This window comes from Grampus griseus, assembly GCF_964374135.1.
Source record: "Grampus griseus genome assembly, chromosome: 8".
Lineage (NCBI taxonomy): Eukaryota > Metazoa > Chordata > Mammalia > Artiodactyla > Delphinidae > Grampus > Grampus griseus.
Window position 1 is genome coordinate 68,576,271 of NC_139002.1, and position 27,522 is coordinate 68,603,792.

The window sequence follows — 27,522 nt, forward strand, 5'->3', positions numbered from 1 at the left end:
GTTATTCCTTCAAATTACCTGTAGATAATAACCAACAGTCCAGTCTAGCTCAGTCTAGTTCCTTTCTTCCTATTCTTTTCTCCAGCTCCAGAAAAAGTTTGGGATCTCATATTTTGGTACATTTTTCAGATTTCCAGATCTCTTGGAGTAAAAACACACTCTCATATTTCCATAAGAACAAACAATAAAGCTGTTTAAATTCAATCAAAGAAAGAATAATTTTTCCCAAGTAAGCACAAATTCTGCAGAGTAGTACTGCTAAAACACATCAAATTTATGTAATCAAACAGAAAACTGAGCTGCTTCATCTAAAACATCTACTTTTGTGTTGTTTTCATTTTCTTGAAAAACAGTGGAGGGACTTCTCTGGTGGTCCAGTGGTTAAGAATCTGCCTTCCAATGCAGGGGACGTGGATTTGATCCCTGGTTGGGGAACTAAGATCCCACATGCCAATGGGGCAACTAAGCCCACATGCCACAACTAAAGGACCTGCATACTGCAACTACTGAGCCTGCATGCTCTGGAGTCCACGCGCCACAACTAGAGAGAAGCCCATGCGTCGCAACTAGAGAAGCCAGCACACCGTAATGAAAGATCCCACGTGCTGCAATGAAGATCCCACATGCTGCAACTAAGACCCGACACAGCCAAATAAATTTTTTTTTTTTTTTTTTTTGCTGTACGCGGGCCTCTCACTGTTGTGGCCTCTCCCGTTGCGGAGCACAGGCTCCGGAGCGCAGGCTCAGCGGCCATGGCTCACGGGCCCAGCCGCTCCGCGGCATGTGGGATCTTCCCGGACCGGGGCACGAACCCGTGTCCCCTGCATCGGCAGGCGGACTCTCAACCACTGCGCCACCAGGGAAGCCCAGCTGCTCCTGTCTTGAGTGCACTTATGTAAATGCTTCTCTCTCTGAGTTTATGTCCTTTTGGCCTTAGATTCAATGACACTGAATATGATCAAGAGCACATTTTAAAATCTGCAATTCCCCTAGCAGCTAACCAGAGAAAGCACAAAGTGAAATTTGCATTCCTTGCCATTCCAAGTCATTACATGGATCCTGCTAGGCAGCTGTCCTAAATTGTTAGCTTGCTGGCACTATGGTTTATTCATCTCTGTACCTTTTGCAACACTTAGCATTCTATTAACACAAAGTTGATCAATGAGTTATATGTTGAACTAAACTGAGAGAAATTAAATATCCTCAAAGTTGGCAGATCTACCATTTGAAAATGGTTTCAGAATTTGGGAATAGGTAAAAAGTCATTAGAAGTCAGGTATAAGAATCATTCTACTTAAAGGCATGATGTGGCCATTAAGTAGTGAGTGATTATCTTGCACAGCCCATAAACTGACTAAAAAGACAACTCCTAGAGAGGCGCTACTTCCTCCTCAAACCCCTGAATTCACACAACAAGCTGCATATACTCTTTCACTGACCACTTACAATACTGAGGGTACTATCTGGGCACTGGATATATAAAGTTGGATAAAATATGGGCCCTCGAGAAGAGTAAGGTACCCCTCCCACATAATGCATTCATAGTAATCTATCCGTCCCCCACCAAAGCATATATTTTACGTCATTGCAGTTTCTTGTTAGTCTGTCATACACTAAACAAGGCTCATATGCTCTGTGAGAACAGAGATGTGTGTACTTTTTTGCTCACTTTTGCCCCCACCAGTGCCTGGAACCTGGTAGAGTGTTTGCTTGACATTGCCTACCCAGCCTTCTTCCGTCTTCTTTAATAAAAGAACCCTCTTTCCTGTGAAGCATCTACTGCATGTGGTTTACTTGACTCTGATCCCATCTGTATTGCAAAAGAATTGCACACATCAGAGTTCACCCTGAACTTTTCAGAGACTTAAGGAGAAGATCTTTCCTTGGAGGGTGGCCAAGCTGCAGATGAATCTTGGCAGCCACCATGCCTCCCACATGGTTGCTGTCGCTGCCTCACCCATGTCCTGTTCACAGGGGAGATTAGCACAAACCTTCACATCTAACAATTCTTGACTGATTGGCAAGGGAGTGCAAAAGGCAAACCCCCCTTGACTCCAGGTGGGATAAACTCTATGGTGTGATTTATGCTTCAAATCTCCCCATGGGAAAAAGCTGAAACTAGTGGAGCTTTTTCTCCAGTGGAGCCTGCATTCTTAGTTAGCTTTCTTCCCCTGCTTTCTTTCCTCCCACATCTTTTCCTGAAAGCATCCCTTCAATAAATCACTTTCATGAGAATCCTACCTCCGACTCTATTTCTAGGGAACCCAACCTAATCAAGCGGTACAAAAGAAAGATGAATACAAATAACATCATTTGCATGGCTGGATCTCACCATGTTTTTCATTGTACTTTTCCATTAGGTGAGCTGGTTTGTTTAAGCTATTTGGATTTGAGTTTCTATCATTTGCATCTAAAAAAGTCCTGACATTTAGCAGCATTCTAGAAATGTTTGTTGACTAAGTATGTTGAATTATAAATAGAGTAAAATGGAAATATAGGTGAGGATGGAAAAATGGTGAGCTAGTTTGTTTAAGCTACTTGGATTGGGTTTCTGTCATTTGCATCTTAAAAGGTCCTGATATTCAGGAGGCATTCTATAAATGTTTGCTGAATAAGTATATTGAACTATAAACAGCATGAACTGGAAATATAGATGAGGATGCAATGAATTCCATTGAGTATTTTGAGGAGAAATGGTAATTTACATTTATCTGAGCCTGTAAGTATAAATAGTAAATCAGCAGGAAGGTGAGTAGTGAAGACATTCTAGGCCTAAGGAACCTTTGTAAGAACAAAAGTTTGGTAATGTGAAAGTATATGGTATTTGAGAAAAATTAGTTGTTCTGCATGGTTAGAGCAAAGGAGTGAAAAAAGTGCCTATTCTGTTGAAGCAGCAAGTCTATGAGATTATATGGGAGGGAAGGCAGATCATCACTGGCATGTTTACCAACGTCGTGGGCTAATGCTGACAGGTGGGCTCTAAAAGAGCGTACAAGATGTACAGACAACACTCTGATATGTTTGGGATGCAGTGGCAAAGAGACTGCAGCCAGTGTAACCAAGCTGTTGCTGTTAGTCATGGTCACATGCAATCAAGGTAAGATCTGCTGAGACCCATTGATTCTGAGGTGTGTTCTTTACCCACATGGGAACGCAACATACACGTCAGTCTCTTTGGTGTCATTTTGTCCTGATCTGTTTCACCTGGGTGATGCAAGAGCTGGCCTGTACAGGGTGAAATACATTTATTTTGATCCTAAGTCATCATCAAAGTTGTTGGATTTTTTTCAGAAAACAATGTTATAGGTATAGAGTATTTTTCATATTGATTGCTCATACCAATGCCTGCTCCCACAAGGTACAATATAAACCTCCATTTATACAGCCAGATGCTTTCACATGAATTTTTCTATTTAATCTTCACAATCATCTGACAAAAATCAAAGAAGTTTAAACTTTGCCAAAGTCACCAGACTTTAAACCATGTCTTTTCTTTTCAAGTTCATGCCTCTTCCTATTATCTGAGAGTAGCCTCAGGGTGATTCTTATGGGCCGTCAATAAATATTTGCTAAGATGAGCTGCAGTAGCACTCTTAGTTCTTGGTTCTTTTTTCTCTGTTCTCATGATAATGGTCTCCTTCATCTGACACCTGCTCCAGCACCCCGGAAGTCAGACTTCCCTTTACAGTAAGCTCTCTTCCTCAGCTGCTTTTCTTGCTGGAAGACTCTGACCCTTATCCTACATGCCTTTTGAATGTCTCATAGGCATTTCAAATACAACATGTCTAAAATGGAATTCTGGATGATTTTTTAAAACCTATATATTCTCTAGTTCTCTTCTATTCTTCCCCATTTCAGCATATGATGCCACCATCCAGTGAGTTCGGAAAGCCAGAAACTTGAGGGTCAACCTGTTACTTTCGTTTCCAAAATACATCTAGAATATTTTTACTTTTCTCCATGTATCTCTACTAGTACTATCCTTGTCTAACACATCTTTCTTTCATTTTGACAGCTTCAATAGCCTCTTAGCTGGACTTCAAGATTCTAACCTTGTTTACTCTATATACCCAATCCATTCTATACATATTGCAGGAGTGAGCTTTTAAAAAGATAAATCAGATCACAACATTCTTTGGTTTAAAATCCTTTAATCGCTTCTAATTGTATTTTGGATAAATCAGTTTTTGAATAACCTACAACACCTTGTAATCATTGCCTACTTACCTCTCTAGTATCACTGTGCTCTTTGCTTAGTAGTTATCCCTGGTATTCTCAATTATGGCAGACTTTCCTTTTCGTTACAGCAATATGCAATTATTTGCTGTAATTATTTTGTTATTTGTGAAATTTCTTGTTATATGTCTCCTGTGCAAGAAAGTAAACTTCATGAAGGCAGTGACATTGTCTATTCTTGATTATATCACTAATCCTTGGCACACAGTAGTCCCTGAATAAATATTCTTTAAATGAACAAACAATTGAATGATCTCCCACCTAAATGAGAAGGCTGTAAGATCCAGTATTTATCCTGGTCCTCATGCCACTCAGGTGGCCACTTACCTAGCTCAGACCAGAGAGGAAGTATAGAAGATGTTTGAGAACTGCAAAAGGAATCAAACTATCAGCCTTTCTGCAGTGAAAATATTATGGGACTTGGAGTCACGAGAACTCCATTCTAATTCAAGAGAGTTACCTAAACTTTCTGAGCCTCAGTTCCCTCATGTGTGAGAACGGGGATCATGTTGCGTATCTTGCAGCCCCAGTATCTTGCATCCACAATGCCTGACACATAATAGATGGTAAAAATATGATTGTTTAATTAATAAAATCATAATATTACCTTACAGGATTTTTATGAGGATTATATTAGATACTTATGTAAGTTTTGGGTATATTATAAACGTTCTTTAAATATTTACCGCATAGAACACATAGTTGAAAGAAACAAAGTTGCTTTCTTATTCAAAGCAACTCTGAAGAAGAACAAAGTTGGAGGACTTACATTTCATGATTTCAAAACGTACTGAAAAGCTACAGTAATCAAGGCAGTGCAGTACTGGTATAAGACTAGACATAAAGATCAATGGAATAGAATTGAAAGTCCAGAAATAAACCATTACGTTTATTATCAGTTAATTAAAAAAATTTTTTTTATTGAGGTAGAATGTCATAACTTAAAATTTTCCATCTTAGTCATTTTTAAGTGTACAGTTCTGTGGTATTAAGTACATTCATAATGTTGTGCAACCATCACCACCATTCATCTTCATAACTTTTAATCTTATAAAACTGAAACCCTATACCAATTAAACAATAACCCCTCCTCCCAGCCCCTGGCAACCACAATTCTACTTTCTCTCTCTAGATTTTGACTACTCTAAATATCTACTTCATATAAGCAGAAACGTGCAGTATTTGTCTTTTTGTGACTGGCTCATTTCAATCACCATAATGTCCTCAAGGTTTATCCATGTTGTAGCATATGCCAGAATTTCCTTCCTTTTTAAGGTTAAATAATATTCCATTGTATGTTTATACTACACTGTACCATTCAATCATCCATCGATGGGCACTTAGGCTGCTTCCATGTTTGAACTATTGTGAATAATACTGCTATGAACATGGCTGTACAAATGTCTATTTGAGTCCCTGATTCCAATTCTTTTGGGCATATACCCAGAAGTGGAATGCTAGATCATATGGTAATTGTATTTTTAATATTTTGAGGAACTGCCATAGTGGCTGTACCATTTTACTTTCCCACCAGCAATGTACAAAGGTTCCAGTTTCTCCACATCCTCACTAACATGTGTGTTTTTTTTTGTCTCTTCTTTTTTTTTTGCTAGTACCCATCCTAATGGACGTGGGGAGGTATCTCATTATAGTTTTGATTTGCATTTCCCTAATGATTAGTGATGTTGAGCATCTTTTCATGTGGTTATTGGCCATTTATAGACAACTTTTTAATTTTTAAAAATTTTAATTTTGGGGTGTGTGGGGTCTTTGTTGTGGCACATGGGATCTTCGTTGCAGCGCAGGTTTCTCTCTAGTTGTGGCGCACAGGCTCAGTAGTTGCAGCACATGGGCCTAGTTGCCCTGCAGCATGTGGGATCTTAATTCCCTTAGCAGGGATTGAACCCACATCCCCTGCATTGGAAGGTGGATTCTTAACCACTGGACCACCAGGGAAGTCCTGACAACTTTTTTAATTTTTGTTTTTTGTTTTGGCCGTGTCATGCAGCTGTGTGGGATCTTAGTTCCCCAACCAAGGATCGAACGTATGCCCCCTGCAGTGGAAGCATGGAGTCCTAACCACTGGACCACCAGGGAATTCCCCCTTATTGGCCATTTATATATCTTCTTTGGAGAAATGTCTGTTCAAGTCCTTTGCCCAATTTTTAATCAGTTTGTTTGTTTCTGTTGTTGTTGAGTTTTAAGAGTTTTCTATATATTCTGAATATTAATCCCTTATCATATATATGATCTGCAAATATTTTCCTTTATCCTTTGGATTGCCCTTTTATTGATAGTGTCTTTTGATGCACAAAATTTAAAAATTTTCATGAAGTGTAATTTGTCTATTTTTTATTTTGTTGCCTGTGCCTTTGGTGTCACATCTAGGAAATCATTGCCAAATCCAATATTGTGCAGCTTTTGTCCTATGTTTTCTTGTAAGAGTTTTATACTTTTAGGCCTTACATTTAAGTTTTTGATCCATTTTGAGTTAATTTTGGTATGTTATGTTAGATAAAAGTCCATTTATTCTTTTACATGTGGATATCCAGTTTTGCCGGCACCATTTGCTAAAAAGGCTGACCTTTTACCATTGAGTTGTCTTGACATCCTTGTCAAAAATCATTTGACCACATAAGAAAAGAATTTATTTCTGGGCTTTCTATTTTATTCCTTTGGTCTATATATATGTCTGTCTATATGCCAGTACCACATTGTTTATGTCACTTGATTTTTGACAAGGATGCCAAGATCATTCAATGGAGAAATAATAGTATTTTTAACAAATGATATTGGGACAACTGAGTATCCACATACAAAAGAATGAAGCTGGATTCCTACTCACACCACAAACAAAATCCAACTCAAATGGATCAAAGACCTAAATATAACTAAAATCACAAAGTTCTTAGAAGACAACATGGGAGTAAATCTTTGTGACTTTTTATTAGGCAATGAGTTCTTAAGTATGACACCAAAAGCACAAGCAAGCAAAAGAAAAAAGATAAATTGAACTTCATCAAAACTAAAAACTTTTGTGCCAAAGGACACTGTCAAGAAAGTGAAAAGACAACCTAGAGAATAGGGGAAAATATTTACAAATTACATATTAAATAAAGGAGTTATATTCAGAGTATATAAAGAACCCTTACAACTCAACAACAGAAAGACAAATAATCCAATTTTTAAATGGGCAAAGGATTTTAATAGACACTTCTTCAAGGAAGATATACAAATGGTCAACAAGCACATGAAAATATGCTCAACATCATTAGTCATTAGGGAAATGCCAATCAAAACCACACCTGAGGGACTTCCCTGGTGGTCCAGTGGCTAAGATTCCATGCTCCTAATGCAGGAGGCCGGGGTTTGATCCCTGGTCAGGGAACTATATCCCACATGCCACAAGTGAAGACCCAGTGCAGCCAAATAAAACAAACAAACAAACAAACAAACAAAAAAAACCCCACAATTGAGATACCACTGCATACCCATGGGATGGGTATTAAAAAAAAATACAAACATTACTAAGAATTAGCAGGGGAAAAAAAGACTTCAATAAATAATGCAGAAAATTATTTAAGGAAAGAAATATGTGGTGAAAAAAAGTTTTAGTGAGAACGTGGAGAAACTGGACTCTCATACCTTGTTGGTGGAAGTGTAAAATGGTGCTGCCACTTTGGAACACAATACGGTATTTCCTCAAAATGTTAAATATAGAGTTATATGACCCAGAAATTCCACTCCTAAGTATGTACCTAAGAGGACTGAAAATATGTGCACACAAATGTTCATAAAAATTGTTATTCATAAAAAGTAAAAAGTTGAAATGATCCAAATATCCATCAACTGATGGATGGATAAACAACATACGGTATATTTATAGAATAGAATATTAGTCAGCAATAAAAATTAATGAAGTAATAGTATATACTACAACATGGATGAACCTTGAAAACATTACGCTAATGAAAGAAGCTGGACACAACATACCAAATATTGTATGACCCCTTTTATATGAAATGTCCAGAATTGGTCAATTCATTGAGACAGAGCTTAGATTAATGGTTGCCAGGTGCTGGGAAAGGGAGGAATGACTGCTAATAAGCATAGAGTTTCTTTTGGGGGTTATGAAAATGTTCTGAAATTACATAGTGATGATAGTGTTACCAAATGCAAGTACTTTTTTGTGTGTGTGTGTGTGGTACGCGGGCCTCTCACTGTTGTGGCCTCTCCCGCTGCGGAGCACAGGCTCCGGACGTGCAGGCTCAGCGGCCATGGCCCACGGGCCCAGCCGCTCCGCGGCATGTGGGATCTTCCCGGACTGGGGCACGAACCCATGTCCCCTGCATCGGCAGGCGGACTCTCAACCACTGTGCCACCAGGGAAGCCCAAATGCAAGTTCTTGTGCCTGACGCAGAGTGAGGCCAAACAAACCAAAACTTTGGAGTTTGAAGCAGAGAAAGGTTTATTACAGGACCAAGCAGGGAGAATGGGTGGCTCATGCTCAAGAAACCCAAACTCCCCGATGGTTTTCGGGGACAAGTTTTTATAGGCAAAATTTGGGGTGAAGGCTACAGGGTGTGTGACTGTCTTCTGATTGGTTGAGGTAACAGGGCGGTGTTCCAGGAATCTTGTGCTCAGCCTGAAGTTATCATCCTCCCCCTGAATGGGGGCCTTAGTTCTTGAGTTAAAGACATTGTTATGTATATTCCTTCAGGAGGAACCAGGATCCTGCTTTAATAGCTGCACTATAGTTTCCTGATTGTTCCTCATTTGTTTCTGCATTACTTTACTTCCCTGATTAGCAACTGTTTGAATCTGCTCTTTGGAACTCAGGGAGTTCTAGGAGGCTGAAGCCTTTATCTTGCAAATAAGAAACTGGGTTGTGAAAGGCTTTTGTGCCCAGGAGGGCCCCACAGGGTCCCGCTCAGTTTCAATAGTTGCACAACTCTGTGGCTATACTAAGAACCACTGAATTGCATACTTTAAAAGGATAAATTTTATGGTATATGAAATATTCCTCAATCAAACCATTATAAAAAGAAAAGAACATTTACCCAAAGACCTCATTTTAAGTGTGATGAAATTGAGATCTAAAGAATTTGAGTGTTGACATATGTACCAGTGGTTTTCTCTTCAAATGAAACTATTATGAAACTATAAAGGCAAGCCACAGGCTGGGTTAAAATATTTGAAAAAATCTGATAATGACATTTATTCAGAATATACAAGGCACTCTGTAAGAAAAAGACAAACAACTCAATTTTAAAAATGGGTAAAAGATTTAAAGATACCTTCTTTGACCAAAAAAGACATATGAAGGACAAATAAATACAAGAAAGATGCTCAACATCATTATTGATTAGAGAAATGCTAATTAAAGTAACCATTAGAGACAGTTACATACCCACTAGAACTGTTAGGGAACTGTTGACTGAAACCACCCCCCCTTGGCCAGGCACAATGATAACTGCTTGGCCAAGTTGTCTCACAACAGGAGGTCCTGATAAAGAATGCAGTGCTACCTAAAACTAATTGGGAGAATTTGGAAGGGGCCAAAAGGAGGAGGGAGGAGATGATGTGTCCTGCCAACCTCCCAGAAGCCCTCACACTAGAATCCATCTTGGCTGAGAGATGCGTGCACCAACAGGAAGGACCCTGAGTCACCAAACATGGGCCAAGCAAGATGATTGGCCATAGACAACCCAGAAACTAACCCCATAATTACCATAAAACCTGAGACTGTGAGCCACGTGGCAGAGCAGTTCTCCTGGGTTCCCTTACCCTACTGCTCTCCCCCCGGGTGCCCCTTCCCAATAAAGCCTTTTGCTTTGTCAGCGTGTGTGTCTCCTTAGACAATTCATTTCCGAGTGTTAGACAAGAGCCCACTCTCAGGCCCTGGAAGGGGGCCCCCTCCTGCAAAAGAATGGCTAAAATGAAAAAGACTGACAATACCAAGTGTTAAAAAGTATGTGGAATGACTAGATTGTCTACAATCGCCAGTGGGAATGAGAAATGGTAGAGTCACTTTAGAAAACAGTCTGTAGTTCCTTATGAACCTAAATGTACACTTACTATCTAACCCAGCAATACCACTTATTGGGTGTTTACCCAAGAGAAATGAAAAAATATGTTCACTCAAAGACTTGTATATGAGTCTTCACAGTAGACTTAGTAATAAAAATTTTTAAAAACCCAAAACACCTGGGAACAACCCAAAATGTTCATCAGTTGACGAAGATGAAAACTTCAATACATTCATATACAATGGCATCCAATTCAGCAATAAATAAACAAGTTACTGATATGCACAACACTGATGAATTTCAAAAACATTGTGCCAAATAAAAGAAACCAGACATGAAATTTTTGAAAAGGCAAAATTGTAGGGATAAAAATCAGATCTGTGTTTTCCATGGGCCAGGGATAAGGGAAGGAGATTGTTTGCCAAGGGTCAGGATTTTGTGGTGATGAAAATGAAATGTTCTATATCATGATAACGGTGGTAGTTACAAGACTATATACATTTTCAGAACTCTTCAAATTACACTTAAAAATGGTGCATTGCATATGCAAATAATATGTCATTAAAGCTGATTTTTAAAAACAGCATCACCCCAAAACCTCACTTAGGGACGAAAAAGTTGAAATCTAAAGGAGAGTGATCACACAAGTAGCAGAAGTTGGAAGTACATCCAGCATTAGAACCAGTCCTTGACTTCTTATTTAGGTCTATTTGCATTACAACTTGTAGCTTTTTTTAGAAGAAAAGCAACAAATGTATTTTCATTTATTTGGTTTTGCGAACACAGTAATTAAATATTTCTATTATCAGGTTTGTCTTCTATTTAGCTCAACTTGGGATCAAGCCTGTTGATAATAAATAATTCATTGTAGTCCTCAGTTGAATGACTTACAGTTCCTAAATCCCTTCAGTAATGGGGACTAATAAATCTCCCTGTCAGCTCTTTAAAAGACTTAGAAAAACTAAGAAAGTCTCAGACAGTGGTTTGATATAAATAAAAGGTATTGTTTCCAGGCTTGCGACTTGTCTTGTTTCTCTATTGCCTTGTTCTGAAAGAAAGCAAATACTTAATACTTGAGAACTCAGAACTATTCAGGGTGGTGAAGGATGTTTTTACAGACTTCATTTGGAAAATCCAGGGGAGCCCCCTGGTGTAGTTTCTTGATATTGCACTTGGGCGATGCTGCCATCAAGCAGGAAGAGAGGAGAAACACCCCAGGGTAACACAAATAAAAGGGCTAGTTTGACATTTTTGTTCATTCAGATGTTCCTGATCCTTTGTGTTGTCACTGTGACTAGCCTGGCTCACACAGAATGCCTTTGAATTGGACGTAATTCAACAGACATTATTAAGAGTCTATTACCTAAGTGTTAGATTGATGCATAGAGAATGGATACTTGGATACATCAAAAGTTAAATGTTACAAAAATGTATGGCTTAGAAAGTGCTCTTATGCAAATTATTGGGTTTGATTTACAAGGTAGGTATTATTATTCTAACTTTACAGATGAGGAAACTGAGGCTCAGAAAAGCAGAGATTTGTCCAGGAGTACTTTTTTAGAAAGCACTCTAAAATTGCATACTTTCTATTACGTACCACACCCTTGACCAGGTTCCAGGAATATAAAGGGAAATAAGTTCAAGAACCTCACTGTTGGCTGTAAATATGTAAAGTAATTATAACACAGAGGAAGAAGTCCTCCACTGTGATGGGGAGAGTTGGGAAGTATTTCCTAAGAGTAATGAGTTGAATCTCACAGAGTGTGAGTAAATTTCCTATGTAAAGTAGAGGGAGGAGAGGTTTCCAGGCAGAAAAAAATCACGTGCAAGGGAGCACAGAAGACCAAGGCAGTGAGAGAATGGTGAAAATTCCATTGACTAGTGAGAGCATCAGTTACATACGTAATGAGACGTCATGGGGTTGAGCCTGGGAAACTCAGTAGCAACCAGATTGTAAAGGGCCTCTATGCCATTCTAAAGAGCTTGGATTTTTAAAATATCTGTGTATTTCCACTGCTTACAAAATCAGCATAGTAATGTCTTAAGAAGGTAACTCTGGAGCCAGTGTGGCTGCTTCACTGGAGGAAGTGGATTAGTTGGAGGCTGTTGGAGTAGTCAGGCATGGGATGATGACAGTGCCACCCAAGGCTGACTCAATGAGGATGAGAACAAACAGGCAGACTAAAGAGATTCTAGGAGTCAGACATGTCAGAACTGGGCAATCAGTTGGATTTGGAGGGTTAAGGGAAAGGGAGAATCAGAAGATGATGCCAAGTTTGAACTACCAGGTGGATGGTAATACTGCCATTAAATATATGTAGAGCACAGGATTTGGGGCCAGTAAATGGTGAATCCAGAACTCAATCCCAGGCCTTCTGACTCCAAACCTAAAGCTCATTGTACTCTAACATACTGTGTTTTATAGGCTAGCAATGCCTATTGTGGTGGAAAAATATTAATGAAAGTAACTTAAAATTTTTACAAAAATAACTTCTACAATAGAGCTAAATTATTATATTATCATAGCCTCTTCTGTTGTGCAATAATTTCTCAAGAATATATTCCTTTAAAGCCCACTATACTTATGTCACTTCCTCTCTGTCACTAATCCTCTGCTAGGTCTTAGTCTACTTTCAGAGGAGTTTATTAATACATTGGATATATACAATCTAGTCCAAGTTTTATTAACATAATGGTACAGAAGTCAACTTGCTCCAGTTCAGAGGTGCTCACGCTGCCTGATGATACTGTAAGTCCCCTGGCCACCTAGACCTGTCACCATCAGTCAATGATCCACCTCTCAGTGTCACTCATTCAGTCATTGCACCGTGCTGGCCCTTATACCAGGCACTCTACATACAGTAGTTGATTCAATCCTCTTAATGTCTCTGTGAAGGAACAACTAAATCATCCTTACTTTGTATGTGAGGATCCTAAGACCCAGAGAAGCTGAGTAACTTATTCAGAGTCTGACAACCTGAAGTATATATGCTAACTACTCGCATACTGGCACTCCCAGCCGAAACATCACAAATCCCAGACCTGCATCTCCAACACTCTAACAGCCACCCCCACCTAGACATCCTTCACATGTCTCACAACTTAATGCTTAAAATCCAGTTATTTTCCCCACAATCTGCCATTCTTCTGTTTTCTATCCTGGTCAATGGCATCGGTACATCCCTGATCACTCAAGTCAAGAAACTAGAAGTCACCTTAGTCCCTTTACTTGTTCTTTCCACCCACGTGCACTAACCCAACCTTTTTCACCTCACCTTCCTGCTCACCTACATTTCCTTTAAAACATGATTGACTATATAATCATACATGTTGTCTTAACTTGCAAAATAATGTCTAAAAACTGCCTGTCTGGCTGGGGCATCTCAATAAAACTGCAACTTGCTTTAAGTTGCAGAATGTTCTTGGAGATCTACCATTTGCAGTATCTGATTAGCGATCATTTTTGCCCCAGGCCTTTAGTAAAATGTTAGAAAAAGTTTCCAGATTCACAATAATATAAAAGCATAATTTCTGGAAACAATAAGTATTGCTGAGCAAACCAAATGTGAAAAGCAAAGAACATTTGGTCATGCATATGAATATGCAGCAGGAGCATTTAAATACTTTCAGCTTTTTATCAGTGATGAAAATGTGGCAAGATCCTGAAATATATCTCTTGGCCCAACCAGAACATTCTTCTTTTAGTAACTGACAAACAATTTAATATTAATATATTGAGCACATAATTTACATTCATCTTTGGGTTCTCACTAATTTACTCCTTCCTACTCCAAGAAAAATTCTTTATACAGTATAGTACATAGCAGGTAAAAACAAACTGCCTAGGTTTGTATCCTGACTCTGTTACTTCCAGCTGTGTGACTCAGGCAAGTTGCTTAACTTCTCTCTGCTTCAGTTTTTTCATTGGCAAAATGAGGACAGTAATTGTAGCTACCTCATAGAGGTTTTGTGAAGGATTAAATGTAAAGCTTTTGCACATAGTAAGTAATTAATAAGTGCTAGCTCTTTATTACTCTTCTGATTATAAAAAGTATATATGCTTACCATTCTAAAAAGTCAGCAATATATAATTTTTTTTTTTTAAAGCAGACACTACCCAAACTAGTCCATGACCATTGTCAGCATTTTAGTGAAAATCCTTCCAGTTATATTTCCATGTATGTGTGTGATATGCAGAGTCATACACATTTACCTTATATACATTTACAACAGAGGGGAAAATGTGTATAAGGATCACTGGTGCCTCTAAGAGGGGCAAGTTCCAGATCCTTCTTTGATATTCAGAGTAATTGAAGCAGTGGTCTTAAACAATTTGGGGTGGCAGAGAACTGGTCCCTGAGACAAAAAATGCCCATGACCAACAAAAAGACAGAAGGTGGTAGACTGGCTTCTTCCCTGAAATTAAGTGTGAGGAAGATTTAGGGTTAATGGGGCAGCAGACATCAGCTTCTGCCCTGTTTCAGTTCATATGAGAGGAAGCTTGTGATCCTAGCAAGTGGTGTATATGGAAGCAATGGAAAAGCCTGTCCATCAGGAGCTATAAGTCGGGAAGTCAAGGCCTACTTTGGAAAGCAGTGACGCATTTGAATCCTCAAACTTTCTTAGCAGTGGCAAGGGGCACTGATTCAGAAGATTCATGTAAGAGTCTTGTCATCTGAGGAATAACCTAACGTTGCACCTTCAAACAAGCTAAACCCAAAGCTAGAAAGAAGACAATAATGACCAAAGCAGAGATCAATGAAATAAAAAATTGAAAAATATTAGGGAAAAAAATCGCAAAACCAAAAGTTGGTTCTGTGAAAAGATCAACAAAATTGACATTGAAGAATGTCACTGAGGAATCTTGGGGCAGGAGACTCAAGAAGGTAAATTGTATTTTCTGCTAAGCTGAGAAGAATAGCCTTCAGGTTATTATCATTTGAACAGTAAAAGAATATGACTTTATTTTATACTCAAGCAAATAAGACATACTTGATACTTATCTTTGTGAGTCATTTTACATAAATGGGATCATAGTACATGTGCTATTTTGTAACTTGCTTTTTTCCCCTCACAATATGTTGTGGACATCTTTCTGTGAAATAAATGTATAGCTGTATCATAAGTTTTTAAATCAGCTGTACACTATTCCATTATATGTACAACCAGTATAAACCACCCCTAAAAATCAGGATAGAATTATTGTCACAGTCCATTTTTTTTCAATAAATCACTAGTGCCCCGATCTGCTAGGTCAATAGAAGATTCCAAATCTCCCTCTTAGAGCTTCCTATTCTCCTTGAACTATCTAAAATTCCAGGGCCTTGCATAGTCTAAAAGGAGGTCATTTGACTTCCACATCTAAGGAGGGAGACCCTAGTGTTGGTTCTGTCTTTGTCCCCCCAGCTCTTCCATTGGGGCTCTTGCATCAGGTCTGACCCAGGATCTGCCCTGTCCTAGTTCCCAAATTTTATAAGATTATAGCATTACGAAAGAATCTGAAGTCCATGTATCTGATGAAGTTTAGTATCATTTGTCTTCCCAGTCTAGGAGTTCTAGTATGGATTAGTGAGTACCTGTGTTGCTCTTATGTTCTCAGAGAGTAAAGGAACCCTGTGCCCCTTGAATGTTGATGTTCTTTTCTATGTGTACTTTAGCTCTTGCTACACTGCCTCACTCTTGCCAGTGCCCTCTTCCTAGGGACTTTGTCCCTGTCCCCTCGCCTGGTGGCTGTGGCCTAACCGATGGGCCCCTCAAAAGTCTCCCGGATACTTGAATTAAGGCTGAGCTCATCCATTATATTCGATAAAATGTCTTGTGGGTCTGGTATCTCCATCTCTTAGTCCAAGGAGTCCTGAGATGTGATGAGACATGTTCCTGGCAGAGAATACTAAACAAGAGAGTCTGGTCAGGGACCATAGCAGGTCTTCTGGGCCAAAACAGACATTGTCTGGAGATGCAGCATGGTATGTTGCTGTCATCTTGATGGTTATTTGCTACTTTCTCTCCATCCACCTCAAGTCCAAGAGTGGCAATCCCTTTCCCTTTACCAGTGTTCAGTGTAGGAGTGGGTCAATCCTGGCAATGAGATGTGAAGTTTACTGGGATAGGCTTCTAAAAAAGATTTCCTCATTCCTAAAATAGAGACTCAGAGCGAGATGGTCCCCTCTTCCTTTGCACATTGTCATGTTTAAATGGGGTGCCTGGAACCACTTTTGCCTCTTTGTGAGATGAAAGCCAATCCATGATGGAGGAAAGAACCAAGAGAATTGCAGAAAGGTACAGCTGGAACCCAGACGTGCTGACTCTGAAGGCTACCCTGTCTCTAGACTTAATAAACCCGATTAATATATCTCCTCACTGCTTAAGACCATTTGAGTGAAGTTTCCTATTACTTGCAGCCCAAAACTCTATTAGTCTTTCATGTGGATAAATTACTTAGTCTCTTAGACCTCAGTCTCTTCATCTAAAATAATCTCTACACTCCTGTATTTTGAAGTTTAAGCCAGCTTTGTCATGCACACTGTCATGAGGCTATCGTTACTAGATTAAAGATAATACTTCTTTTCCATGTTTTTAATCTTGTCTCACAGTGAGCTGCTCAGGTAGCTTGGACTCTACTTCATATTTTCTGAGGAATTTAACCCCACATAAGCTGGACTGAAGACCTTGATACTGAGTAAATCTCAGCCAGGTCCACAAAGCTGCACAGCAGTGTAGTATCATGATCAGGAAAGTGGGATCAGGAATTAGATTGCCTCATTTCAAATAACAGCTGCCCCCTAACCATGATCTTGGGTAAATGGCTTAATTTCTCTAAGGCCTAGTGCCCCAACTAGACATTGTAGATTACAGCACCTACTTCAGAAGGTTGTTTTAACATTCAAATGAGGCGATCTATGTTAAGATTTTAACCCATTGACATTGTTCACAGTTAAAAAAAATTAGCTATAATTATTTGGTCACAGTAGTATAATGGTTTGTTGATATGGCTTTGATCTTTGTTTACTTAGTACCTAATGTCTTCTGTACATACTTCTGTGAATTCTGCAAAATACACTGAACTTGAAATGTGGTTGAGAGCTTTATTTTCTTACCCTTTAGTTTTATCAAGTATCATTTTGGGTTTCTTTACCTTAAAGTTTCTAATTTTGTGTTTGGGACTTGTGAGTCCATTTTTGATGGAAGTCTCACATATGCCTGGCAAGAGAGATGGCTGCATTCAGAACAAACCTCAGGGTCAATGACCCACTGAGCATACTTTATGTACCACCCCTCTCCCCCTAGTCCTAAGGCCTAAAGGTGAGTGGTGACTAAGGGGCTGAAAACCCGTATTAGTACTGAAACAGATGAGGTGTCTCTGGAAGCCACCTCCCCTGAGCTGTTTCATTTTTGAAAGCTGGCATGAGCTGACAGAACCAAGGAGATGGGTCAGCACCATTCAAGATCCTTTTTTTTTCTCTCTCTTTTTCTTTCTTCCCCTGACTCTTGGTTTGCTATGTCAATTCAGATAATCCTGACTCAAGAGACAGCTTCTTTTAATGTTTGCCTGCCTCTGCCTTACAGAGAAGAGGTGCTCAAGAATCACATGGATCATTACAGAGTGAGGACCCTTAGGACTGTAAGACAATATCCCACCCAATCTCCTTATTTTATGCATGAGATGCTGGGCTCCCAATTGTCCAATGATCACGCAGCTACTTAGGGCATAGAGTAAGGACTCAAACCCAGGACCGGACACTCTACCCAGTGCTCTTTATTTTTATTTAGTGAAATAGTTTGGCAAGAATTGCCACAGAAATGCATATTTAGGTAATACCTAGTAAATGTTATTGAGAAGTCAGGATAAATGCATTTATATGATCTCATGTCATCTTTACTACTACCCTGTGAGAGGATTGGAGAGCTCAGCAACTTGCCAGAGATCACAATGGATTCTAAGTGGGGAAGCTGGGATAGGAAACTATATCGTCTGACTCCAAATCCAAAGTTCCTAAAAGAGAAAATATTTGTGCTCAGTCGGCGTATCCTTCACCCCATACATATGCTTGCACGGTATATGCATAGTAAAAATGCAATGAACAACCCCCTCTCTCTCTTCGACCAAAGCATTCTCAGCCAAGGGCAACATTATTCATGAACCTCAGAGTTAAAACAATTTTTTTTCCCCCAGAGAATTCAAGCCTCTTATCCCTGGCTTCTGCACATGTGATCCTTACACCAGAGGCATTGGCATCTCCTTGGAGCCTACTAGAAATGCAGAATATCAGGCTCCGCTCCAGACCTTCTGAATCAGAATCAGAGTTTAACAAGATCCTCAGGTGAGTCGTGTGGCCCTTAAAGTTGAGAGGCTCTGCTTTAATCTAACTGAAGCTGAAAGATTTCTGACTTCTGGTGATCAAATAGTATTGTTATTAAATTTCTCCTTAACGTGATGAAATTTCCAAATAAATATGTGCAAACCTCTCTCTCAAGAAGTTGAAAAAGTCGAATATTTCAGAGAAAAATAGGATTAACACTAGATGGTATATCTTGCTAAAGGTAAGGAGAGTTGAAATAATTTGAAAGTCTTTTTTAAAAACAGAGAAATTAGGTAGAGAAATTCCTCCTACACCCCAAGTCACTGAGACAAATGAAGATAATAAATATTTATTGGAAAAAATGAAAATATGAGGGGAAAGGAATATTTATCAAATAGCTTCACCAGGCATTTTACATAGTTTAATTTCTCATCACAACACTGGATCCTCACTGTATATACAAGGAAACTGAGGCTAAAAGAAATTAGATAAATTGTTCAAGGCCATGAAGAGTTAAGTCAGAATGCAGGTTTGTCTGATTCCAAAACTCCTTATGCCACTCCCTGTGTGTGACCCACATACAGTTGCTAGGTGCTGTGAGACTCCAAAAGAAGTTCCTATTTTCTCAATTCTAAGATGCAGTTTTTGCCCCACAGCTTAACATTTCTGAAGTAGGGATGCTTCTTAAAACTAACGTTAGGGCTTCCCTGGTGGCGCAGTGGTTGAGAGTCCGCCTGCTGATGCAGTGGACACAGGTTCGTGCCCCGGTCCAGGAAGATCCCACATGCCGCGGAGCCGCTGGGCCCGTGAGCCATGGCCGCTGAGCCTGCGCGTCAGAGCCTGTGCTCCGCAACGGGAGAGGCCACAACAGTGAGAGGCCCGCGTACTGCAAAAAAACAAAAAACAACAACAAAAAAAAAACAAAAAAAACCCCACTAATGTTAAAAGACACTTGTCGGGACTTCCCTGGTGGTGCAGTGGTTAAGAATCCACCTGCCAATGCAGGGGACACGGGTTCAATCCCTGGTCCGGGAAGATCCCACATGCTGCGGAGCAACTAAGCCCGTGCACCACAACTACTGAGCCTGCACTCTAGAGACCACGAGCCACAACTACTGAGCCCACGTGCCGCAACTACTGAGCCTGTGTGCTGCAACTACTGAAGACCATGCGGCTAGAGCCCATGCTCTGCAACAAGAGAAGCCACCGCAATGAGAAGCCCGCACAGCGCAACGAAGAGTAGCCCCAGCTCGCCACAACTAGAGAAAGCCCACACACAGCAATGAAGACCCAATGCAGCCAAAAAATAAATAAAAATTTAAAAAGAAAAAGACACTTGTCAAGGTGCCAAGAAAGTTCAGTGTGTATTGTAAAGTTTTTTCAACAAATAGTGCCAGAACAGCTGGATATTCAACCAAAAAAAATGAACCTTGACTCATTTCACACACAAATATTAACTTGGGATGAATCATTGTCTTGAATGTTAAAAGCCAAAACTTTAAATGTGGAAGGATATATTTGAAAACTTGGGATAGGTAAATATTTCTAAAAGAAGTCACTAAAAGCACCAGATACCTCATACACATTAGGATGACTACTGTGAAAAAAAAAAAAAAAGGGGGGTTGGAGGGAATATGGAGAAATTGGAACCCTCGAACACTTTTGGTGGCACTGTAAATGGTTCAGTCACTATGGAAAACAATATGGAGTTTCCTCTAAAAATTAAAAATAGAACTACCAGATGATCCAACAATCCCACTTCTGGGCATATATCCATAAGGATTGAAAGCAGGGTCTAAAAGAGATATTTGCATGCCCATGTTCATTGTAGCACTATTCACAGAAGAGGTAGAAGCAATCCAAATGTCCACTGATAGATGAATAGATAAATAAAACGTGGTATAGACATACAATGGGATATTACTCAACTTTAAAAAGAGAGTAAATCCCGTCACATGATATAAAATGGATGGACCTTGAGGACATAATGCTAAGTTAGATAAGCCAGTCACAAAAAGACAAATACTGTGTGATTCCACTTATATGAGGTATATAGAGTTGTCAAAATCATAGAGACAGAAAGCAGAATGGTTTGTCAATGAAAAATGTTGCCTGCCATATCAGTAAACAAAGGATGTTGTAGCCATCAAGCCTTCACACTGCAGCTGCCCTGATGGTGAGCCCTGAGGGAACTCAGGATAGAAACAGGATGCTGCCATCAGTCACTGCAGGCACCCCCCAACGGTGCACCCCGAGGAGACTCAGAATGAGAAAGCACAGGATACTGGCACCAGATAGCTGAAGTGCTTATCAAAGGAATAATCTCAATGAGCCCAGAGCTTTGCATCTTCTCATATATAGAAAAGCACTAAATTCATTAACTTGAGATGTCTGGTTCTCTTTAATCAACTGTAATCTTTTGAAGTTCCTACTACCTGGTATTTGTTGTAAATACTCCTATACATCCTGGTTCCTCTCTTACATCTTTGGAGCAGTCTCTCTGAGCTGAGAGGCTGCATCCTGGGCTTAAGCCCTCAGTTTTGTCACCAAATAAAACAAAATTCTCCACTTTTAGGTGGTGCATTTTTTTCAATCTACAGGTTGTTACCAGGGCCTGGAGGAAGAGAGAAGAGGGAGTTGTTTAATGGGTATACAGTTTTAGATTTATAAGATGAAAACCTTCCGGAGATCTGTTTTATAACAATGTGAACTACTTAGCACTATTGAACTGTATACTTTAAAATGGTTAAGATGGTAAATTTTATGTTATGTGTTTTTTACCACAATAAAATTTTAAAAAAAATCTTCACAGAAAGAAAGCACTTAATATAAAAGAAAAAAATGATTTATTGGACCTTGTAAAAATTGAAACTAGCCATTCATTGAGACACTGAAAAGAAAATGAAAAGGCAAATCACATACTAGGAGAAAAAAAGTATATATATTTTAAAAGGAACCCTATTGTCTTTTTTTTTTTTTTTTAATTTTTGGCTGCATTGCATCTTCATTGCTGCACACGGGCTTTCTCTAATTATGGCGAGCGGGGGCTACTCTTCATTGCAGTGCGCGGGCTTCTCATTACGGTGGCTTCTCTTGTTGCGCAGCACGAGCTCTAGGCACGCAGGCTCAGTAGTTGTGGCTCACGGGCTCTAGAGCACAGGCTCAATAGTTGTGGCACAGGGGCTTGGTTGCTCCGTGACATGTGGGATCTTCCCAGACCAGGGCTTGGACCCGTGTACCCTGCATTGGCGGGTGGATTCTGAACCACTGCGCCACCACGGAAGTCCCAGGAACCCTATAGTCTTTATTTATTTTTAAAATATTTTTGCTGCATTTCTTTTATTTATTTTTAATTAATTAATTTGTGGCTGCTTTGGTTCTTCGTTGCTGTGCGTGGCTTTCTGTAGCTGCGGTGAGCAGGGCTACTCGTTGTTGTGGTGTGCAGGCTTCTCCTCGCGGTGGCTTCTCTTGTTGTGGAGCACGGGTTCTAGGCACGTGGGCTTCAGTAGTTGTGGCGCATGGGCTTAGTTGCTCCGGAGCATGTGGGATCTTCCCGGACTAGGGCTCGAACCCATGTCCCCTGCATTGGCAGGAGGATTCTTAACTACTGCGCCACCAGGGAAGCCCTAGGAGAAAATATTAATAGTACATATATCTGCAGTGGATGCTTTGATGCTTCCTCCAGATTTCCCTTCCACAACTGCCAGGAGTTTGGGCTGCTAGAATTGCGACTGTTAAGTCTGTCTGTAGACATTGCCCTTGACCAGAAGAGAAAAAAAAATGTAAGGGAGAAGAGAAGAAGAAAAATGAGGGCATCCAGAGAGATGGGAGGAAAACTAGGATTGTGTGGAGACATGGAAATCAAGGGAAGAACGTACATCAGAAAAGAGGCAGTTTGTCAAATGTTCCTAAGTGATTACATAAGAGAAAAACTAGATAATACACATCAGATGTAGCAATATGGAGGTCACTGGAGAGAACAGGTAACAGCAATTTAACTAATAATGGGGACAGAAGCCAGATTGTAGTGTGTTCATGAGTAGGAGGTAAGGAAATAGACGCAGTAAGTGAAACAACTCTGAAAAAATTTTGAATGCAAAGGGGAGGAGTGAATTAGGTCAGCATTTGGAGCAGCTATGTGGGTCAGATGGCAAAATGTTTAAAAATTCAATTTAATTATTTTTGAGTAAGTAATAAATTCACTTGGTTTAAATTACGCATTGAGTAGTCTTACTCTAGTTCCCCACAATCCACATCCCCTACTCTGACTTTTATATGTAACCACTATCTATTAGTTTTTTTGGAATCTTTCTATTATTTCTTTAGGCAGATATGAGCATATGCTAATGTAAATTAATAATCCTCCCCCTCTTTCTTCCACAAAAGCAGCTCAGCTTTGATTTTTTTCACTTAACAATAGATCCTGTATATCTTTCTTAGTATCTACAGAGGGACACAGGTTGTTTCCAACCGTTTGCTACTATAAACGATGCTGCACTGGATAACCTTATACAGTTGAAAGTTTGTATGTATAGGTATATTTTTAGGTTAAAATTCCAGAAGTGGGATTTCTGGATTAAAGATTGGTGCACTTTTAATTTTGATGGATATTGTCATATTGCCTTCCATGGGGTTCATATCATTTTGTTCTCCCAGGCATTATGTGAAAGTGTCTGTTACAGAAAATGCTATCACATCTTTGACTTTTTTGTAATCTCATGAGTGGTTGTAAGGCCAACTGGCCCGAGGCAGAGGAACACAATCAGATTCACAGGTTGCATCGGACCGAAATTCTCCGGACCACCCAGTTCCGGAAACTGACTTGGGGACTTTGAACCCAGCCCAGCCTTCCCACCTTTCGAGGGGCGGGACTAACGGTCCCCCAGGATACCCGAAAAGACCACCAAATAAGGAATACCCTGCGCCCTCCCAGATTCACCACACCCCTTTCCCTTCTTCCCTTATAAAATCTTGCCCAACCCTCGCCCGGGTGCGACTTCTCTGGTCCCCTTTCTCTCGGACCAGTGAACCTCGCCCAGGAGCGCTCCCTAATAAAGCTCACTTGAAGCTTTCCTGTTTCGCGGTGCCGTTTGTTAAGATCCGACCTTACAGTGGTCATTGGTATTTTATTATACTTTTACTTGGCATTTATCTTACTATGAAAGAGGTTGAACGTGTTTTTGTATGTTTAAATGCAATTTGCATTTTTTTTTTGTGAACTCTGTCTCTCAAAGAGTCTTATTGTTTATGTCTTTATCCATTTTTTCATTTGACTTGTTGGTCTTTTTCTTATCAATTTCTAGGAGCTCTTTATATATTAGGGGAGAAGGAGCTATTAATCTTATAAGAGAAAGGTGGATAATAGACCAAGCTTACTAAGAAGAGATGGGGAGTGATATCAAAAGCAAAAATGCAAATATTCACCTTAAGTGAGAGGAAGGATACATTTTGTTACATTACAACAAAAGGGACAGATGGGGTTGGGTCCACATTCCAGGTGGGTATGAGGATATTGTGGTAGGGCTGCAGGAGTACCAGTTTATCAGCTTCTACTTTCACAGTGAAATAAGAGGCAGGTTCACCTGCTGAGACGTGACAAAGGGGTAGGGGTGGGAAGAGAGGTGGCTGGAAGGCTGAGAATGGGTTGTCTGATTTAGTGATTTTACAGGCAAAATAATTTTAGGTGAAGACAAGGTCCAGGGTGTAATATTGGGAGTGTGTGGCTGAGGTGACAGCGGTGGAGGTCACTGAAAATAAAAAGATCAAGAGACCAAAAGCCAAGATGTTGCAAAGAATTAAATTGGGGGAGAGAGAGAGAGACAAGAGAATCATACTGTGTACATCATAACAACAAAATAGGCTAACAGAAGCAGTGTTCAAAAAGGCAGGAAGATTTTTTTTTTTTTTTTTTTTGCGGTACTCGGGCCTCTCACTGCTGTGGCCTCTCCCGTTACGGAGCACAGGCTCCAGATGCACAGGCTCCAGATGCGCAGGCTCAGCAGCCATGGCTCACAGGCCTAGCCGCTCCACGGCCTGTGGGATCCTGCCAGACCGGGGCACAAACCCGTGTCCCCTGCATCGGCAGGCAGACTCTCAACCACTGCGCCACCTGGGAAGCCCTGGCAGGAAGATTTTGATAAGTGAAACCAAAGAGTAGAACTGGCCTCTCTGATGGCTCCTCTGTCCTTAGTCATTTTCTTGACCTCGTGGCCTGAGACTTTGAGGGAGGCATAGTCATTCTGGAGTAGTGCTGTGAGCTGAGCTTCATGACTCAGCTCTTAAAATCTAAGAGGTGGGGGAGACTGTGGGGAAGAGAGAGGAGACGCCTTTCTTCCTCCTGTTTCAGTCTCAGAATTGACCTTACAAAACTTCAGATCCACCCAATTCTTTGGGGTCTTCTGAGGAACCCAGCCCAAGGAAGTCTCTGATGTATTTCAAACAGCTATGGAGTCTTTGCTATAACCACAGTAAACCAATATTTGTTTGTTTTTTTAACCAGTTGTTCAGCATAGCAAGTCACAAAATAGTACACGCTGTCTGAGCCCATCTTTTTTTCTTTTTTTCCTCAACAAAAATGTCTATCTGTGTACAAAAAACTTTAGATGCCACATATAACCAACAGTGGCTAAATCCGAGGAGCTATTATAACTGTTTATAAATTCATTTTCTCATCTAAAATTTTCTTTTTTGACAATAAACATAACTTATGAAATTTTAAAAATTAAATAAAATAGTTCATTACAACATCAACAGTGGGCCATGAAACCATTCAGCATGATGAGGTCGAGAAAATGAAAAGGGTCTTCTTGAAAGCTGTGCCTTTGAGAATTCCTTCTCTCATCAAGTTTCTCCCACAGCTGTGTCTCAGAGGATAAACTTGGAAGGATGCTGCCTCTCTACACTATGCGTCTACTTCCCCCATAATGACCAATCACTGCAGGGTCACATCAATTGTCGGCACCCTCAGTTTGACTTTATCTGATTTTCTCTGATTCATTCCCATCTTGGAAGCTTCACATCTTCACTATCAGGCCAGGAGACCTGGGTATAGTTCTCCATGCCTACTGCCCCCACTACCAGTGCTGTGCTGGCAGAGGAACACAGTTGTGTTCTTTTCCGGACTCAGTCACACTTACAACTACTAGCACCAACCTTGCCACCTCCTGATATGGCAATTCTCGCATTTATCCTCTGCCCTTTCCCAATCATCCCTGGCTCCTCTGCTATACTAAATTAATAAACCCTAATGACAAGTTTAATTCTCTTTCTTCTACCTGTTAGGAGTAGAGTACGGCCAAAAAGGAAGACAACATCACCCCTCAAAAAAGTGTTGCTCCTGAAGTTTACTCCAAAAAGGTTCAGCAACATCCCAGTTATCTCTCTGTTAAGAGGGACTGTCTAATGAGGTATGGTCCTGTGGTTCTGCTGGCGCTTGAGTGGAGTGGCTCCCCTAGCGTCATCCATATCCTGGATGTGCTGAACTTTTCCTTGTCCTTGACTTACTATGTGAGCTGAGGGCATGGCCCAGACTCATGATATGTTTCCTTAGGCATTCTAATAAATAGGAGCCATTTTATCTTGCCAAAACACTAAATGTATGTGAGAGAATTTCTTAGATTGTTTCACCAGGCTTCTTTTAATTATTTTACCAAGCTTCTAAGAGTTTGGTAATATGCAAATATGCTCACATCATTTGGTCATTACCTCTTTATGAATTTTTTCTTCTGCTAAGAAAGACCAATTAGCCTCTGGATTAACCAGGAAACACACCAGTGTCCCTTAAACCAAGACAAATATGTATGTATATAAAATAAAATTAAATATTGTATATAATTTTATATGTATATTTTTAAACAATTATTTTAGTTTCAATTCCTCACAAAGGAGAGCTTGAAACAAGGGCTTGGGTGTAGGAGGTAATATCAGGAAGCAGGAATGAGGGAATAAAGAAAATGAGAGAGATAAAGAGAAACTGCTGCTAAAAAAGATGTGTTATTGAGTTACTGAGTGGGCAACTGGGATTCAGTCCCTCTCTGAACCCTCTAAAGAAATACACAAAATGGGCCTCAGAATTGTCCTTCTTAAGGATGGGAAGCTATGGCTTTTCTTTTTTTAACTGATTCCCACCCTCTATTGAGGCTTGCTCCCAGGAGTGTTTCTGGACTACCCTGTGGAGGGATGACAGATCTTCCTTGGCTTCAGGAAAAACACTGAGGCTGAACATCAAAGCATAGGGAGAGCTAGAGGTAAGAGAACTTCGAACATGGAAACTGTCTACCACAGCTGCTACTAAAACCCAAGCTGGCCTGAGGGGATGAAACTAGGGGCACAAAAAGCACATGCTACATAAACCTGTATCAGGAAAGTGAGTGGAAGGTGACTAATCTTTTAGAGAAGAATCTTTCTTCCCCCCCAACTCCCTACCCTAGGTAAGAGGGTAGGCATTGCATGACCTGTTGCCTTTGAACATGTGTTTAAACCTCAGATGAATGCCTTGTGCTTAGTAGCAGGTCTCAGTCTTACTCTCAGTCTTATCTGATGACATTGACTCCAAAGCCTATCTGAGTTTGCCAGACATATCTCTCTCCTGGCTATACAGCAGCCTCCTTGAAGCTTATTCTAGGCTGTGGATTCTTTTGTTACCTCATCTAGTAACACATTCTTTTTTATTTTCCATATTCTAGAATTAAAAAAAATTTTTTTTTATTGGTGGGGCTAATGGTGGCCTCTGGGAAGGCTCATGCCAATGAGTACTTCCCAGAACTGCTGCTGCAAGTGCCCTTATCCCCATGGTAAGCCACAGTCGACCCACCCCCCCACCCCCCCACCTCTGCAGGAGACCCACCAACACCAGCAGGTTGACCCTGGTTCTATTCCATATCATCTTCAATCTGGGGCACAAGGTGTCAGAGCAGCCTCTATCTGGAACATTGTCAGTAGTTGTGGCATATGGAAAG